Source organism: Acomys russatus, chromosome 16, assembly GCF_903995435.1.
Source record: "Acomys russatus chromosome 16, mAcoRus1.1, whole genome shotgun sequence".
Classification (NCBI taxonomy): Eukaryota; Metazoa; Chordata; class Mammalia; order Rodentia; family Muridae; genus Acomys; species Acomys russatus.
In genome coordinates, this window is record NC_067152.1 from 31,698,508 (window position 1) to 31,715,627 (window position 17,120).

General features: G+C 40.8%; 1 protein-coding gene across 9 annotated transcripts in view; it reads left to right on the forward strand.

Annotated features, from left to right (window-relative positions):
• The first annotated feature begins 497 nt into the window (after nucleotides 1-497).
• Nucleotides 498-17,120, forward strand: part of Tanc2 (tetratricopeptide repeat, ankyrin repeat and coiled-coil containing 2) — a 282,558-nt gene continuing 265,935 nt past the window's right edge. For all 9 annotated transcript variants that reach the window (XM_051158874.1, XM_051158875.1, XM_051158876.1 and 6 more), the window contains exon 1: nucleotides 498-654. The gene's annotated coding sequence lies outside the window, so the exon portion shown is untranslated. The remainder of the gene's footprint in view (nucleotides 655-17,120) is intronic.

Genomic DNA, 17,120 nt, shown 5'->3' on the forward strand with positions numbered 1-17,120 from the left:
CCGTGGAGGGGCAGGGGGCGGGGGCGCGCGCGCGCTCCACCACGCACGCGCCCCCACGCACGCGCTCTCCCTCCGCGCTCGCGCTCCTCCCCAACCCGGCCCGGAGGGGGCGGGGCTGCGGGCGGCCTCCGAGGGTGCGACGCCCCCGGCGCGGCGGCGGCGCTAGAGAGCGGCCGGCCCGGCGTGGGTTGCTGGGCGCGAGCTGCTCCCGGCCGGGGGCCCCCACTGGCCACAGCCGCCTCGCGCCAGCCGCCCGCCCTGCGCGGCCAGCCAGCCGCGAGCGCCGCCAGCGCGGGGCCCCAGGCGGCGGCAGGCGCCGCGCTCCCTCCGCCGCCCCGCGCGCCTCCTCGGGCGGCCCCGCCCCCGTTCCCATCCCCCTCGCGCTCACCTCCCGGCTGTGCCGCGCGCGAGGCGGAGCGAGGCGCCCGCCGCCGCCGCCGCCGCGGTGCTGAGGGGCGAGCCTGCCCCCGCGCCGCCGCCGCTGACAGGAGGAGCGCCGCGGGCTGCCAGCGCTCGCCGATCGCGAGGCCACGCCGAGCCCGACCGAGGCGCGGATCCCTCCGTGGGGGGAGTCCGCGGGCGGCGCGGTCCTCACCGGAGACCACGGGCACGCGGGCTTGACCCCGAGGTGCGCCGCGCCCCTCAGAGCCGCAGGTAAGGGCTGGGAGAGCTGGGGAGAAGGGTCGCTGAGGGTGAGGTGACAGGGGCGTTCGCTTGCGACGCCTCGGCTGCGGGGGTTGGGGCGGGGGCGAGCGGGGAGACGGGGAAACGGGCAGTGAAGTGCCTTCGGTGTCGGAGGCGTGGGGAAGGCAGGCTGCCTCCGAATGTGAGACCGAGGGCGGCTCCGGAGGGCTCCGGGGTCTGCCGCTTGGCTGTCACCGAGGGTAGTCTTGGTATTTGGTACCTGGAGAGTCTTTGGATGACGGGGGACCGGGATGAGATGCGAGGCAGATTGCTAAACGTGGCAGGGAATGCGGTGCAGAACGAGTTGCAAAATGAGTCCCTGAATGCAGCATAAAAGTAGTTGTGAAATGTGCCAGGTAAAGGCACAGGATGGGCTGGCCTCCGTTGCGTAGAAATGCATGGTACAAATGTTATTAGGAATATTAATAATTCCTTTGCAGCAGGAGGTGTAGTGTAATAAAAGACTAATAGGGCTCTTTGCTGCATATTCTTTCGTAGGAAATCTAGAGGAGCTGCGATTGCCAATTTTGACATAGGCAAAGTACCCACGTGAAAGGAAAAAAAAAAAAAGCAGATTGTCTGGTTGAGAGATGGGAAAGAAGAAAATAGGGCTAAAATCATTTCAGGTTTTGCCATCAGCATGTAGAGCACCCATGCAATTGTGGCCTATCTTTCTGTTCCAGGTGTGGAATGTTTAAAATGTTTCCCACAAAACATAAACAATGATAATTAGCATTAGGAAAAAGATCGGATGTCTCTCACTCTCTCTCCAGCTCCTCTCCAGGAAAACAAACAAACAAACAAAAAGCCCACAAACAAAAAGAGACAAACAAGCGAAGCATTTGATCATAATCGTGTGCTCAAGATCGTTAGGCAAAGGGAACTATTTTTCATCTGTCTCCCCGGCTTTGGCTTTTACACAGGTGAAAATAAATGGAACAAGGAAAACAAAACAATATGGTGAACAAAAGGGATAAATTTTCAGGCATTTTGAAGGGTTGGAGCCAAAAGCTATGGCAGTGGTTAATTACAGAGCCTGGCAATAGTGAAATATTCTGGTATGTTCTAGCTGTTGAGATGGGATGGTTAGGTAAGATAAAAACTGTATACAGTAAATTAGCATAAAAAGCGACAATATGGATACTGTCAAGGTGGTGTTCCTTGTAGCATTTCCCAGGTAAATCGTCTTAGGAATGTGAGCACAAAACTGAAACAAATGGAGGAAATATTCCTTATCTTTACTCGTAGTTCCCTCAACCCCATCTTTCTTCCTAAATGTGTGTGTGTGTGTGTGTGTGTGTGTGTCTACATGTAGCAAAACATTGTGACTTCCATTTAAGAACATCTGTGTTGAGAGAATTGTCAGAAGATACTGGAATTTCAAAAGTAACAAAAGACAGCTAGATGAGCCCTGTAAAATGGCATGTATATACTCTGGATGTCTATGTAACTGAAACAAAAGCAGAAATATCTGATGTGTTCACTAGATGTATTTAATTATTGATGAAATTTTAGTGGGTTATGTTTGAATTCTTACAAATTGAATTACCTGCGTGAATGTTGTTCTTATTATAGTAATTTGCCAGATAATCCGAAAAAAATCATACTGATTGGCTTCACTCTGGTTGCAGATTCATTGAGGGGTCATTTCCTTCAAAATCAAAATTGGATTTTCCTGTATTTATTTTGAACTCTAGTCCTTTCTGGCTATATTGAGACTACAGAGAGAAGAGGGCCAGAAGAGAATAAAGAGCAGTTCTGTTGGGTCTTCCTGTTTTGTTCTGACTGTAAGCCATATGTACTGCCACCCCCTGCTGTCTGTAGGAAGAGGTGTTGCAAAGCTGGGTTCTTTTCTTGTTATCACTGCCCCCTTGTGTAAGGGAAGAAATTGATAGCTGCACTTTTGGGAACCAGTCTTTTCAGATCCTTCTTTATCATTGGAGTGGCTGTGTAGATTTATTAATCATTTGCTTACTTTCGAGTGCATAGCTAGAAACATATGCTAACCAGATCTTAGGTTTGATGCCCCTTTTATGTACTATCTGATGTTAGTCAGTTCAGATTGCTGAGAATGTTTACAGTCTGCTCAGGAACATGGGACTCTAGTACTTCTAGTAGTAATAGGTTATATTTATCTAGCATACACTTTGTGCCAGTCTTGTACAATGTTTATACAGTTATAAAATCCTATGAGGTATATATTGTTATTTCCATTTTACCCAGGAGAAATGGAAACAGATCGATTTGCCAAAATTATGTAGCTGAGAAGTGGAAATGCTGTTTCAATTTAGAAACTCTGGCTCCAGACTTTGTCCTTTGTCGGTATGCTGTATTGTCTCACATTAGTATTGACAAGGCAAACTGTGCTTGAAATATATTTAAAATGTACATACCTATCATAAAGCGAATACTGTCCCCATGCAGAGAGTGGCTATCGTAGGACATTTCTTTTTAGGAATTTGTTTTAAAATTCTTTTTATGTGACTATCAACAATAAGTACTCTTATTTGGGATTCACGTCATCAAAGAAACATGGTAGTCTTGCTTCGAGGGGAGCTTTAGGGGGAAAAGTTACCTTCATTTGATTTGATACATGCACGCATACCCCATGTTTCTTTAAAGTATCAGTAAGCCTTTATTACTGTTTATTTGAAAATCAAGAAGAAATTATTTTCCCTGCATATTTACTTTTATGATCTCTTTGTTTTAAAATGTGATTAGCAAGAATGGACTGGCTCTTTTGAATAATTAACTCTTCCAAACAAATGTTTGCTCAGATTTTTCTTAGCACTTAAACGATATTATTTTTGTTTGTTTGTTTGTTTTTTGGTTTTTCGAGACAGGATTTCTCTGTGTAGCCTTGGCCATCCTGGACTCATTCTGTAGACCAGGCTGGCCTTGAACTCACAGCGATCCGCCTGCCTCTGCCTCCCGAGTGCTGGGATTAAAGGCGTGTGCCACCACGCCCGGCTCCACGATATTGTTTTATATATCGATTCCAGATGAAATATTTACATCTGTTGGGCACAAAGAATAACGGTGCACTCTGCACCCCTCATACACCTTGACTTATTTTAGAAAGTGCACATTACCTCTCACGATTGTGATAATTATTTTCTTCTCTTTACCAAACTGTTTCTGCCATTCTTCTCACAGAAATATTTTTTTGGTTACCTTGTGGAACACATGTCTCGTGTAATGAAACACTCTCTTACCTTAATATACATTTGTTGATAGTATGGGGATTTAACATATTGATTATGGATAAAAAATTTTCAGGATATAAATAATATAATTTAGTATATTCAACAAATTGAACTATAGGCTCAGACTTCTGAATCTGTATTGATAATATTTTACTTGTAGGTATAATTTGGTTTGCATCTTTACTATAAAAATTTACCACCAATATTATTAAACCTTAATTGATTATTTCCTTCTCCCGTCATTGATTTTTTTTTTTCCCCTTTTGAGACAGGGTCCCCATATGTAGCCCAAGTTGACGCTGAACCTATCCATTTTGCTTCTGTATCCCTGGTCTGGCTGGTACTAGTATTTCTCCTTCGTGGTGCTGGGGAGTAAGCTCAGGGCCTTGTGTGTAGTAGGCATTTGCTCTGCCATTAAGCTACACCCTCAGCCCCTCCCCATTGATTTTTAACTATGTCATACTAGCTCCTCCCATAGTTGACTTTGTCCCTTCAGTATTTCCTAAATAATCACGAATTATTTTGAGTGAAGCAGGGAGTTGATTCTAAACAGGAATATATTAATAAGAGGGGTCCTAAATACTACAATGGCTGGTACTTACTGGATATATAGTATAAATATGCATAACAAGACATAAAATTCTTTCTTTGTCATATTTATTTTCTTCTTGAGATACAGTTAAAATCTGAGGCAAACTAGTTGTATACTCTAATTGAATTATACTGGATCAAATTCAGAATCCCCCAAAGTTAAGGAGAATATTTTTACTGGTGATACCCAGATTTCCTTTCAAGTAAGTTGCTACAGATAGTTGTTTGTTTTTCTAGCACAAATCTGAGCAAGGTAACACATACTGGAAGATAGCTTAATTATTAGACATTTCTCCCTTCTCTGTGAATTAATTGATAATCAGTATTATATTTGTGTAATATGCCTGCCATCATCAAGTACTGTTATTTGTTGTGAAGTTAAATAATATTATAAAAATAAATTGTTTATACTTTATTATTTTATAAAGGCTATCTCTCGGCTTATTTGAATTGCATGTTTTCTAGTAACATACTAGATGAACATTATTGACGATACAAACAAAAGAACAGAACAAGGAGATAAGGTGATGGAGGGTATGTGTCCCTGGTGAGTCTCTTGAAAAGATATGGAGAGAAAGATTAAAAGCCCAAGGCTTAAGAGATATATTTTCTATTTAGAGAGTTTTTCCCCCCTTAGAGGACATCTTTAGGATCAAGGAAATTGTAGATGGAGAACTATGAACTCAGTATCTGAGTTTCAGAAAGATTAAACAAGTTTTGGATGTAGAAAAAGTACATGGACTTCCTGGACTTACTACTACTCCAGAAAGTTCTAAACAGTTGTAGTACCATAATTATTTCTGGAAACACATTTTTTTTTTTTTTTGTTAGATCAATTTACTTTTGATTTGTAGTGCTGAAACATGGAACCTTGTGTGTATTGGGCAAGTGTTTTTCCATTGAGTTATTTTAACCTGTCAGTTTATTTAAAAAAAAAAATCATTTGAAAGCTATGTTTGTGGACGTTGAAAGTATCAAATGAGTTGATTATGTTATGGAGCGCACCAAAGTATCTTTCTGTGTTTAGCTTCTGTTTTCCCTTCTTTACTTGATGATAAATATGACCAGGTTTAAGAGACAAAAGAATTAGGTCGATGCTCATCCTTACCATGCTTTATTTTTTTCTTCCAATAGAATTGGTTTCTTTTTTCAGTCATGGTAGACACAACCTCTCAAGTGGATTTTTATTAGAATTCAAGTTAGTTTGATGTTAGTCATGTAAACTAAGCTATTGCGGTTCAGCCAATCATCTTGGTGTGTTAAATCAGAGTGCCTAGAAGACATCTTCACTCTTTCCGTGCCTTTCCCTCATAGGTGCCTCCACATTGCTGCCAGAATGATATATATGCCTCCTGTCTATGTATGGGGGTGGTGGTAGGAGTGGGGTGTGTGTGTGTGTGTGTGTGTGTGTGTGTGTGTTACATACACATGAATGAGGTGCACACCTGTGCAGGTAGATGCCACAGGAGAACAGTGGATGTTTTCCGCTGGCGCTCTCTTTTTTCCCTTGAAACAAAGTGCCTCATTGAACTGGAAGCAAGCTTTTCGGCTAGGCTAGCCAGAAGAGCTTTGGGGGATCCACCTGCCTCTTTCTCCCAGTGCTGAGGCACAGGCACATGCAGGCGTGCCTCATATTTTCTAAGGGTGCTGGAGAGTCAGGCTTAGGTCTTCACGCGTGCGCAGCCGCTGCTTTTACCGTTGAGCCCGTCTCCCCAGCCCAGAATCATAGTTTTCAATGCTCAGCTGCTCATTTTAGTTTCTCAGAAACTGTTAGTGCTTCTCGTTATAGAAGATATCAAATGGGAGCTCCTTAGTAGCCTTCTGAGGTAACCCATGGTCTTTCCCTGCGTCTTTGGACTTATTGCCTGCCATATTTGTCTTCAAGTTACTCAGTAATTCTGAAGTCTTTTAATGTACAACAATCCCTTCCTGTGTAACCTCCCTTGGCACTGGACTGCCCCTCTCCCTTTCTTTGTTCTGTAGGCAGATCTTCTTAATGCCTTGGCCTCAACAGGATCTTTTGAATGAAGACTGTTATTCTTACTCACCTAATTGGGTTTGAGTGTGCTATTCTGTCTTCTCCCTTTGTACCAGGTGAACAAGTTTTAATTATTTATGTGACTGTCTCATCGCTAATCTGTTAGATTTCTTTAAGCAGGACCTATGACTTCACCTTGTATTTTGCATCAGTATGGTTAGTATATAGCGGGTACTTACTATCCACTTCCTGAGTAAAGATGTCTTAGTTATACCTTTGAAACTTCCTCCCATGCCAGGCGCGATGGCACTTGCTTTTAATTCCAGCATTTGGGAGGCAGAAGAGGCAGGTGGAGCTATGCGAGTTCAAGGCCAGCTTAGTTTACATAGTGACTTCCAGGCCAAACAGGGCTACATGGTGAGATCCTGTCTCAGGATAGTATAAAAACTATGCATACACACATACCTAAATCTAAATACTCAGACTAACACTTAGATTGTAATTAAAACTGTCTCTAAAGATAACCAATTTTTTTTTTTAATGTTTCCTGGGGTGGTGGCAGGAGAGGAAGATTGGAAGGTTCTCTGTGTGAACTTGAGCCAGATTACTTTCTTATGTATTATAGAAATTGACCAACTATACTATCGGCTAAATCCAGTCCACCATCTATTTTTATGTGTCTTGTAAGCTAAGAATAGTTTTTAGATTTTTTAAAAAAGTGGTTAAAAGAATATTAAAAGCATACTACTTCAATATGTGAACATTATAAGAATTCAAATATCTGTGTCCATAAAGACAAATTTATTGGAACATAGCCATGCTCATTTGCTTATGTATTGGCTATGGCTGTTTATGGATCCACAGCAGAGTCAGTAGTTGCCATAGAGACTGTATGCCTACAAAGCCTAAATATTTACTTTCTAAAAGATCTTTGCCATTCCTTGATCTATCCCCATCGTCTATGCCCTAGTGTTTTTTGAATGCTAGGAGTTATATATGCCTATTGATGGTTTTTACAGAAAATAGCTGCTTCTATTTACTGAGAAAAATTCACTACTATGTCATAGTACTGCTTACTTGAAAAGCCCCTTGCCATCCTGGAACTCACGTTATAGACCAGGCTGGCCTCAAACTCACAGAGATCTGTCTGCTTCTGCCTCCCAAGTGCTGGTATTAAAGGTGAGCACCACCGCCACAGACAGGGCTATAGCATTCTTAGTATGTATAACTCTGACGTTAGATGCTGGGTTTTTTTGTTTGTTTGTTTGTTTTTTTAGTGTCCCAAGCATAGCCATTGGGAAGTGGAGGCAAGCAGATCTCTGAGTTCCAGGCTAGCCAAACCTACATAGTGAGTGAGATTCAGGAAAGAAAAAAACAAAGACAAAGAAACAAAAAAACAAGTGTCCCAAGCAGAGAGGAGTTCAGAATACAGAATAGTTTTCTCTGCGTAGATTTTTGTTTCCTGTGTAGTTTATATTTAAAAAATTTGTTATGTGTATATGTGTTTGTTTTTTATTCGTCTTTGTTATATAGATACTTATGTGTAAGGTTTGAGCGTGCATTAGTTTCTTGGGAAAAATTGGAGCATTTTTAGGGTGTGTCACTTAGATGTTTGTTGACTCCTTCCATGTGTATGTCCTGATTTTTATTACTCTACTACTCTTTCAATTGAGGGTAGAAATTTAATTAAATTAATTTATTTATTTTGAGACAGGATTTTACTCTGTAGCTCTGGCTGCCCTGGAACTCACTGTGTGGACCAGGCTGGTCTCGAACTCATAGAGATTGAGTGCTGAGACTACAGGCGTGGGCCAACAAGCCTGGCTTAGAAATTTCATACTGTTTTTTAAAAGAATTGTAAGTCATATTTCTATGTCCTAGATATTTCTTCCACCTCTGAAAAATATAGTTTAAAGCTTGTAACGTATTTCCATTTTTCTAAAGTCTTACTCTGGATGGTTTACTGTTTTTCTTTTGTGACAAATCTACTGTGGAAAGGATTTTTATATGATTTATATGTTCACTTAAAAATTTAAATTTAAGGCCAGGCGTGGTAGCGCACGCCTTTAATCCCCAGAACTCAGGAGGCAGAGACAGGTGGATCGCTGTGAGTTCAAAGCCAGCCTGGTCTACAAAGCGAGTCTAGGACAGCCAAGGCTACACAGAGAAACCTTATCTCTCAAAAACAAAACAAAACAAAATTTAAGACATTTTTGCATGTGTGTGGTAAATGCACATGTGTGTCTGTGTATTTACATATGTGTGGAGGGCAGAAGTTGATGGTGAGTATCCTTTCTGATTGTTTTCTTCTTGATTATATATTGAGGCATCTCTCATTTGCACCCAGGTCTTGCTGATGTAGCTCCAGGGGGATCCTGTTTCTGCCTCCCACATGGTAGGAATTACAAGCAGGCCACTCTGCCTGCCTGGCATTTCCCCACGGTTGGGGATCTGAACACTGGGCTTCATGCTTTCATAGCAAGCACTTTGCCTGCCAAGCAAGATATCTCTCCGGCCCCAATATGTTGATTTTTTATGAATGTTAGCAAGATTTCAGACATAAAGTTTACAAGGAAAAGTATACATAAATAAGAATGATGGAAAACCTTTATTTGTTGCAAATGGGTCTTTGGAGCAGTAGGCACACATTTCTTTGTCTCAAATATCATATCATTATAACTGGTCTTAAAGGTAGACATGAAGAAACGTGGCTCTGGTTTTCTTACTGTTATGGACGCCCCCTTTCATTGGATTTATTTATAATAGATTATATTTGTTGAAATTGGGAAGAGTATATAGATAACCATATGATTTAGTCATTTTAGACTTAGAGAATCTACTTCAGATCTTAGTAAATATTTCTGCCTAACTGATGCCTTCTGTTCCTAATCTTGTATAGGAGAGGGAGAGTGTTCCAGAAAAGTCTAATTGCTGGTCTGTGGAAGTCTCATGGATACTTTACTGTGTTCTAGAAGTCTGTTTCTATTCTAGTTCTAGGAAACTGTAGCATTCCCTAGGCTTGTAAGTTAGGTGGTGGTGAAGATATTTAGCTTTTGTAGACTAGTGGGATGAAGACTTATTAAAGCACATAAGCAAATGACCACTGCCAACCACCTACACCCAAATCCTGCTTCATCACTGATCATCTTTCTTCCATTTCTAGAGTTTTTTTAAAAGAGGAAGAGAGACTTTCTTTGAAAGCTGTTAGAAATTTTTAATATTAGAAAGTGACAATACTATTTAAGAATCAGTGTTCACTGAGTAATGCCTGTAATCCCAGTACTCAGGGAGGCAGAGGCAAGTGGACCTCCGAGTTCAAGGCTAGCCTGGTCTACAAAGTCAGTCTAGGACAGCCAAGGCTACACAGGGAAACCTTGTCTCAAAAAAAAAAAAAAGAAAAAAAAAAAGAAAAAAATCAGTGTTCAGTTTAAGAAGGTGGAGTGTGGTGTATAAGCCTGTTATCTCAGTACTCAGGAACCTGAGACAGGAGTTTGAGGCTAGCCCTAGCCCATACTGCATAACAAGGACCTGTCTAAACACACAAAACAAAGAAGCAGCTTTAACTGTCTGTAAAGAGAGACAAATTGTGTAGTAGAAAGAACATGTATTATGATTTTTAAGTAGGCAAAACAGGTGTGAAATACTGCTCTGTCACTCACCAGCTCTGAGGGCTTCAAAAAACTTACCTCAAGAGGGATTTATGGTGCTAGAGTGAAATTATCTAACTGAGAGTGAGAGCTACAGTATTTCTTGAAACAATGAGACTTTGAGGCGTATTTTCCTCCAGTTTGGTCATGTAAATATTTTCAACTTTTATCAACATCTTTCCTTATTTTTGAATAATTTGAAAATTTCTCCCCCTTCTACCCACCAGTGCTCCAGGTTGATAATTTTTGTAGTTATTCTTTTCTAAAAAATTATATATGACTAGACAAAGTGAACTGCTTAGAAGTTTTATTTCTGTAGTCTTTACTTAACAATGACAACAATAATAAAACAAAGACTATATTAAAAATCCTGAAAATTTTTATTCTTTCTATAGTATGGATATTTTTTGAGAATCTCAGTTTTGGTTTGGGGATATAGCTCAGTGGTGGAGCACTAGCAGGCCCAAGACCCCAGGTTCAATCCCCAGTAGGAGAAGGAGGAGTGGGGAGAGGGACGAGGCAGAGAATGAGTCTGCACAAATCAATAACCTTTGTGCTAATTATAAAACAAAAAATAGTTGATCTCGGGCTGCAGTGTCTGTCAGTGGGTAGTGCTTGCCTATCATGTCTGAGGCACTGGCTTGATCTCCAGCAGCGCATAACAAGGTGCTGGTGCAGGCCTGTGACCCCAGCACTGGGAGGGAGAGGCCGGGCAAGAACTCAGAGTGCGGGCTCAGTCTTGGCTATTAGGTCCCGTAAAGTTTGTCTTGAAACTATCTCATTTAATCCTCCTGAGAAAGGCCACTTTTACGCAACTTTGGTTCCCATTATATTGTTGTGCACCTTTAAAGTAACGAGCTTCATAAGAACTCATTTTTTAAAAAGATAGGCTTATCTCTGAATGTGTCAAAGACAGGAATTGTTTCATTGTTAACAGTTGTTAGTTGTTATTAACGTTAATGGGCAATGGGTATTTTCCCCACTATTCTGCTTTTCTGTTTTAAAATTACAGAGTAGTATATATGATTGTAACTATTAAAATAAATAAACAAGGGGTAAATAAAATGTTAGTATTTTCCTCTCTTAGAACCTTCGTTTTTCTATTTATATTCTTTGTGGCAACATACACACATGGGTTTTTTGTTTGTTTGTTTTTTGGTTAGAGGGTCTTATTTACATTTTCAGTGACCTGCATTATTTATTTAACCATCTATCACAGCTCTCTCTCTCTCCAAGATCAGTAAATGGAATTCTAATTTTTATTTATTTATTTTTGGTTTTTCGAGACAAGGTTTCACTGTGTAGCCTTGGCTGTCCTAGACTTGCTTTGTAGACCAGCTGGCCTCAAACTCACAGTGATCTGCCTGCCTCTGCCTCCTGAGTGCTGGGATTAAAAGCGTGCACCACCATGCCTGACAAATTCTAATTTTAAAAAGCTGAATATGCACAGCTCATAGCAGCATCGTTTATTGTTACTACCCAACTGATGAATGTTAAGAGTGATTTTTTTCCTGCTATTATTAACTATTAGAGCTATTAGTCCACCTTTTTGACCAGAGAATCAAGCATTCTAAATAAGATATTAGCAAAATAAATTCAGAAGTGCATTTAAAAGACAGTATATCATGACCAAGTAGGTTTATTCTAGGGAGGCACGGGCATTAGAGTGTTAACATCTTATTAAATGACTCAAGTTGTAAGATGAAAAACTATATTACCATCTTAGGGAGAGTTGTAAGGTTTTGTAATTATAGATAGTGTCATGAGCATGCCTGCCCATGAGAATGGCAGTTTATTTTTTATACAATTCTTTGGTCTTGAAAGTTGATAGACCAGTATTTATTTTGGAATCTTTGGGTTGATTTTATTGACCCTTTGTCTTGGCCTTTACTCCTGACAGTTGGTTAGTAAAGCCTGACAGTGTTGGCAGTACAGACCCACTAGCACTTCAGCAATTGGCGTGGATGGTGTGTATGATAATCTAGGGTTTGTGCCTTTCAAGATACCACAGTGACTCCACCTAGCAGCACCTTGAAACAGATGCTGAGACTGACAGACAATACATTGAGTGATATGTATAGAGTCTTGTGGAAAAGTGGAGGAAAGGAGAAAGGAGCTGGAGGTGACAGGAGCTTTACAAGAAGCCCAACAGAGCCAACTAGTCAGGGCCCAGAGGGGCCTGCTGAGACTGAAACACCAATCAAGGACCTTGCACGCACTGGACCTTAGCCCCCTACAAAGATGTAGCTGACAGGCAGCTCAGGCTTCATGGGGGTCCTCTGGTAAGGGTAGTGGGGGCTGTCCCTGACATGGACTCTTTTGCTAGCTTTTTGATCACTTTCTCGTGGTGAGACTGCCTTGCCAGGCCACAGGGGAAGAGGACAAGCTCAGTCCTGATAAGGCTTGATGGGAGGTGGGGTGGGCAGGGGGGACTCCCCTTTTCTGAGGAATAGGGAAGGGGAATGGGGGAGAGAGAGGAAGGGAGGGCAGGACTGGAAGGTGAGGAGGAATGGGGTTATGACCAGGATGTAAAGTGAATACATTAATAAATTATCATTTAAAAATATGCCATAATGATTGCATCAGGTTTAACAAGCACCCTGATTCCTTTGGACAGATTATCTTGGAAATATTGGCCTGAATCCCTTTTTGAAAGGCTTTTCTTGAGATTATTGGCAAAATTGTGTTCTTTAGAATGAATATTTTGAAGCCATTATCAGGACAGGTCATGTATGATACTGTTCTTGGATTTACCATCTATTCTGTTGTTTGCATCTCTAAGAATGGGTACTGGATTGTTTTCTACTCGTGCACTGTTAAGAAATATTCATATACCCTGAGGATATTGAATGGGGGAAAAAAAAAGAAATAAAAGAGAAAAGAAAGGGCATGACTGCACCTAGGTATGGTGGGAGAGAGTTTATTATAGTCATGTGGGAGAGCATAGCCTGCGTCAGAGTCATCTGGGAGAGTCCAGAGTGGATTTGACCAGACTGAGCTGGGCCATGTAGGCAGAGGGGAGGAGAGGGGGGAGGGGAAGGAGGGGGGAACCAGGGGAAGCAGCTAGGAGGCCCAAAGCTACAAAAAGCATGGGTGACCAAAATGTCTGGATTTTATAGGGAAGAGCCTCTAGAAGGGCACTCCAGCCCCGGGGCTCTAAAAGTTCAGGGTCAAGGGTAGAGTATGGCAGTCATACTCTGTGACAGGTAGGGACTGAGGGATTCTGGGAGAACTTGGAGGCCAGGTCCACTTTGATATGTTAAATAGCCACCTCAGCCCTTTGTCCCAGGTTTGAAACTTACCAGTTATCAAGCGCAATCCTAAGAACTTTATCTGATTTATATTTGAGTTGCCAGTTTATCTCTTTCTTAGACTCCTATTTTTGACAATGTGGAACTCTGTAATCTTCCTGGAGATTCCTCAAATCTCTTTCTTTTCTTAATTCTGTAAAATTCAACCATTTTCCTGAAATAATGTTCTTTTGATCATTATGAGTTAACATTGTCAGAAATACATTGTTCTTTTCCAAGATGTAGTCTGAATACTTTTTAACTTTAGGAAATAGTCTATGATTTATTATTTTTCTATTTTTACTCTGTTCATCGATTTAAATTTTTTCTTGGGTTCTGTCATCTACATACTTAGTTTTCATTTGCCTATTTTCAGCATTTCCTTGTTGGTATTTCTTGCAAATCTTTTTGAGTTTTAAAACTTTTATTCTTTTCTATCATTTGCTTTTCTTAAGGGATTAACTGTTTTTATTTACTGTTATTTAAATGTCTAGATTTTTTTCCTTTTATGTTGAATTATTTCCTGAGTTTTGGTACCTTATTTTGGGCTTTTATTATTATGATTTCTATTGTTTTTCATGTCTTATATTATTTTCATAAGATATTTTAGGTCCTTTTGAAATAGCTGTTACAGTTTTGTTCAGCTCTTCAGAATGTGGCCTGGCATGCTTTTGTCATTTGTAGGTCTTACTCTTCTATTTTTTTTTTTTTTTTAAGATTTATTTATTTATTACATATACAGTATTCTGCCTGCATGTGTGCCTGCAAGCCAGAAGAGGGCACCAGATCTCATTATAGATGATTGTGAGTCACCATGTGGTTGCTAGGAGTTGAACTCAAGACCTTTGGAAGAGCACACAGTGTTCTTAACCTCTGAGCCATCTCTCCAGCCCCTGTCTATTCTTTTCTTTTTATTTTTTCTTTTCTTTTTCTTTTCTTTCTTTCTTTCTTTTTCTTTTTTTGAGACAGGGTTTCTCTGTGAGGCCTTGGCTGTCCTGGACTCCCTTTGTAGACTAGGCTGGCCTCAAACTCACAGCAATCCGCCTGCCTCTGCCTCCTAAGTGCTGGGATTAAAGGCGTGCGCCACCACGCCCGGCCCCCTGTCTATTTTATAATCATAACTTTGTATGGAATTGACCCTGCTGACTTCTGTGACCTTTTTACTTCAAATTAACTTTTTAATCTTTTAGAGATGGCTGGACTCAGTTCAGAAAAGCACTTTCAAACTTCACAAGAGCTTTTCTCTGTTTTTGTTTTTTTGCTTTTGTTTGTTTGTTTTTTCCTATAGCGTTAAAAAACAAAATAAGGCTGGGCGTGCTAAGCGATGTGAGTTTAAGGCCAGCCTGGTCTACAAAGCGATTCCAGGACAGCCAAGGCTACACAGAGAGACCCTGTCTTGAAAAACCAAGCCAAATCAAACCAAACAAAAATAAAAACAAAACAAACGATGACTTTTTTAGATTTCCTAGCCTTATTCTCTCTAGTTGGGTCTGAACCCTCTCTTTCTTGCATCTCCTGCCCAAATCCTATTTTGACCCTATCACTACCAGGGATCTCCTCCTCTTCCTCTTCTTCCTGCTCACTGTCAGTCACCTGTAAAACTCTTTATTTTCGAATATCTTCTCTAAACACAACACTTCATTTCGTTGCTGTAACTGAATACCTAGCTCTCGTTCTAAAGACGTATCTTTCCCTTTACAAGTTCTCTTAGCCATGTGTTCTACTGAGAACAGATGGTCCCTTGGCTTCTCATTCCTGTGTGTTGGCAACTTCTGGGCTTATTGTCATTCTCCTTCTCCTCCAGTGGTAACTATTGGTGACGTCAGTATCTGTGCAGAGGGTCTTTCTAATATTCTGACCTCCTCACTCTCCTTTCAGGATCTTATCTTTATTTTAGCCATTCATTTTTGTATTGTATATTATAAATATATTATTGAACCCTTGGTGCATCTGTATTATCTGAGAAACTTGAAAAACCATAGATGTCTGGGTCTCACTTTGTAGATGTGGACTTGGTTTATGGGAGATGTGACCCCAATGTGCTAATAATTTTCAGGGTGAGTTTAACATTCAACTAGGATTTAGAGCCACTGCCTTAGAACTTATTAGTTACAGCTTTCTATTGTAACAAATTCTGGCAGTTTACTTACCAAGAACTGCTTTTTTTCCTCACTTATATTACCTGATCTTCTTTTCTGTTGCTGTGATAAACAGCACGAGGAGGAAAGGGTTAATTTTCCAAGTCACAATCCATGGAGGACTTCCAATGATAGAAGTCAGGGCAGAAACTCAAGGCAGGAATCATGGAGGAATGTTGCTTACTGGCTGGCTCATTTATTCATAGTGAATTAGCTTTCCTATGTAGCCCAGGCCTACCTTTCCTAGGGATGGCTCTTCCCACATGGGCTGAGCCCTTACCTATCAATCATCAATCAAGATGATCTCTCATAGTGGGGACCACATGGCAGTCTGATCTGGACAATTCCACACTTGAGGTTCCCTCTTCCAAGATGACTCCATATTGTGTCAAATTGATGGTAAAAGGTAACTAGCACAGTACCCAGTAACATTCATTCTTTTACTTTATTGGTACCTTTGATTGTTTTTTAGAAGAGGCTCTTAGATACCTAGGCTAGCCTTGAGCTTTCTGTATAGCTGAGGGTGACCTTGAACTTCTTTTCCTCTTGCCTCCCCTTCCCAAGTGCTGGGATGGCAGAGGCATATCATCACACCCACATTTATGTGGGGCTGGGGATCTATCCCAGGGCTTCCTGCATACTAGGCAAATATTCTAATAATTGAGCTGCATCCTCAGCCCCTAATAGTAATGTTCCACTTATTACCCCTTCCATTCCACAGTGCTCATCTGTCTTTTGTCTCATTTTTTTGCTAGCTGGGTTCTCAGTCTGTCATCATAGTTGTTTTCCTGAGCCCATCTTCCAGCCTGTCTGAGCCCTCTCCTTGGGTTGTCCTTACCTGAGAAACATAACACCAGTTAGTGCCAGTGCTATCTGTTTTATGGTTGTATTCTTATACGTAACTATTGCTGGACCAGAATAGCTTTGTTGACTTTCAATTATTGCTTAGTCTCCAACAACTTTAAATTAATTTAGTACTGCCCAGCTCTCCTATATTACTCTGTTTTTTAAAATATATATTCTTGTTCACTTAAGTGATTATATTGTCCCTTAAACTCAGATTTCCAGCATTTCCTTTCTATCATTCCTGTCAGCACTAAGAAAATAGAAACAATTCTCCCACTACCTGTGTCTTTGGCAGGATAACTATGAATTAACCATCCTCTCTTCTCCCAAAGGCTGCTCCTTTTACTTTTCCACCAAGGTCCGTTTTCCTTCTCATCTTTGCAAGGACAGTGACAGTGATTCTGTATTTTTCTTTTTTGTTGTTGTTCTTTTTTTTTTCCTCCCCTTTTCTAGACCACTGCTAACAGTTTACAAACATTTCGGTTTCTTTAATTTTCAAGAAACTCTCCTTTGACCATCTCTTTCTAGCTACCATCCTCCATCTTTTTCCCATCCTTACTGGATGTCACAGAAAGCTATATTTATTCACTTGCCTGATATTTCTCTTTTCATAGTTTTCTTCTCAATACATAATAAAATGATTCATTGATTTGAGCAGTTACCACATTTAATTTTAGAGTGTTTCTGTCACCTCCAAAAATTCCCTTTAGCTTGTTTGCAGTTAGCTACTGTTCCTAACC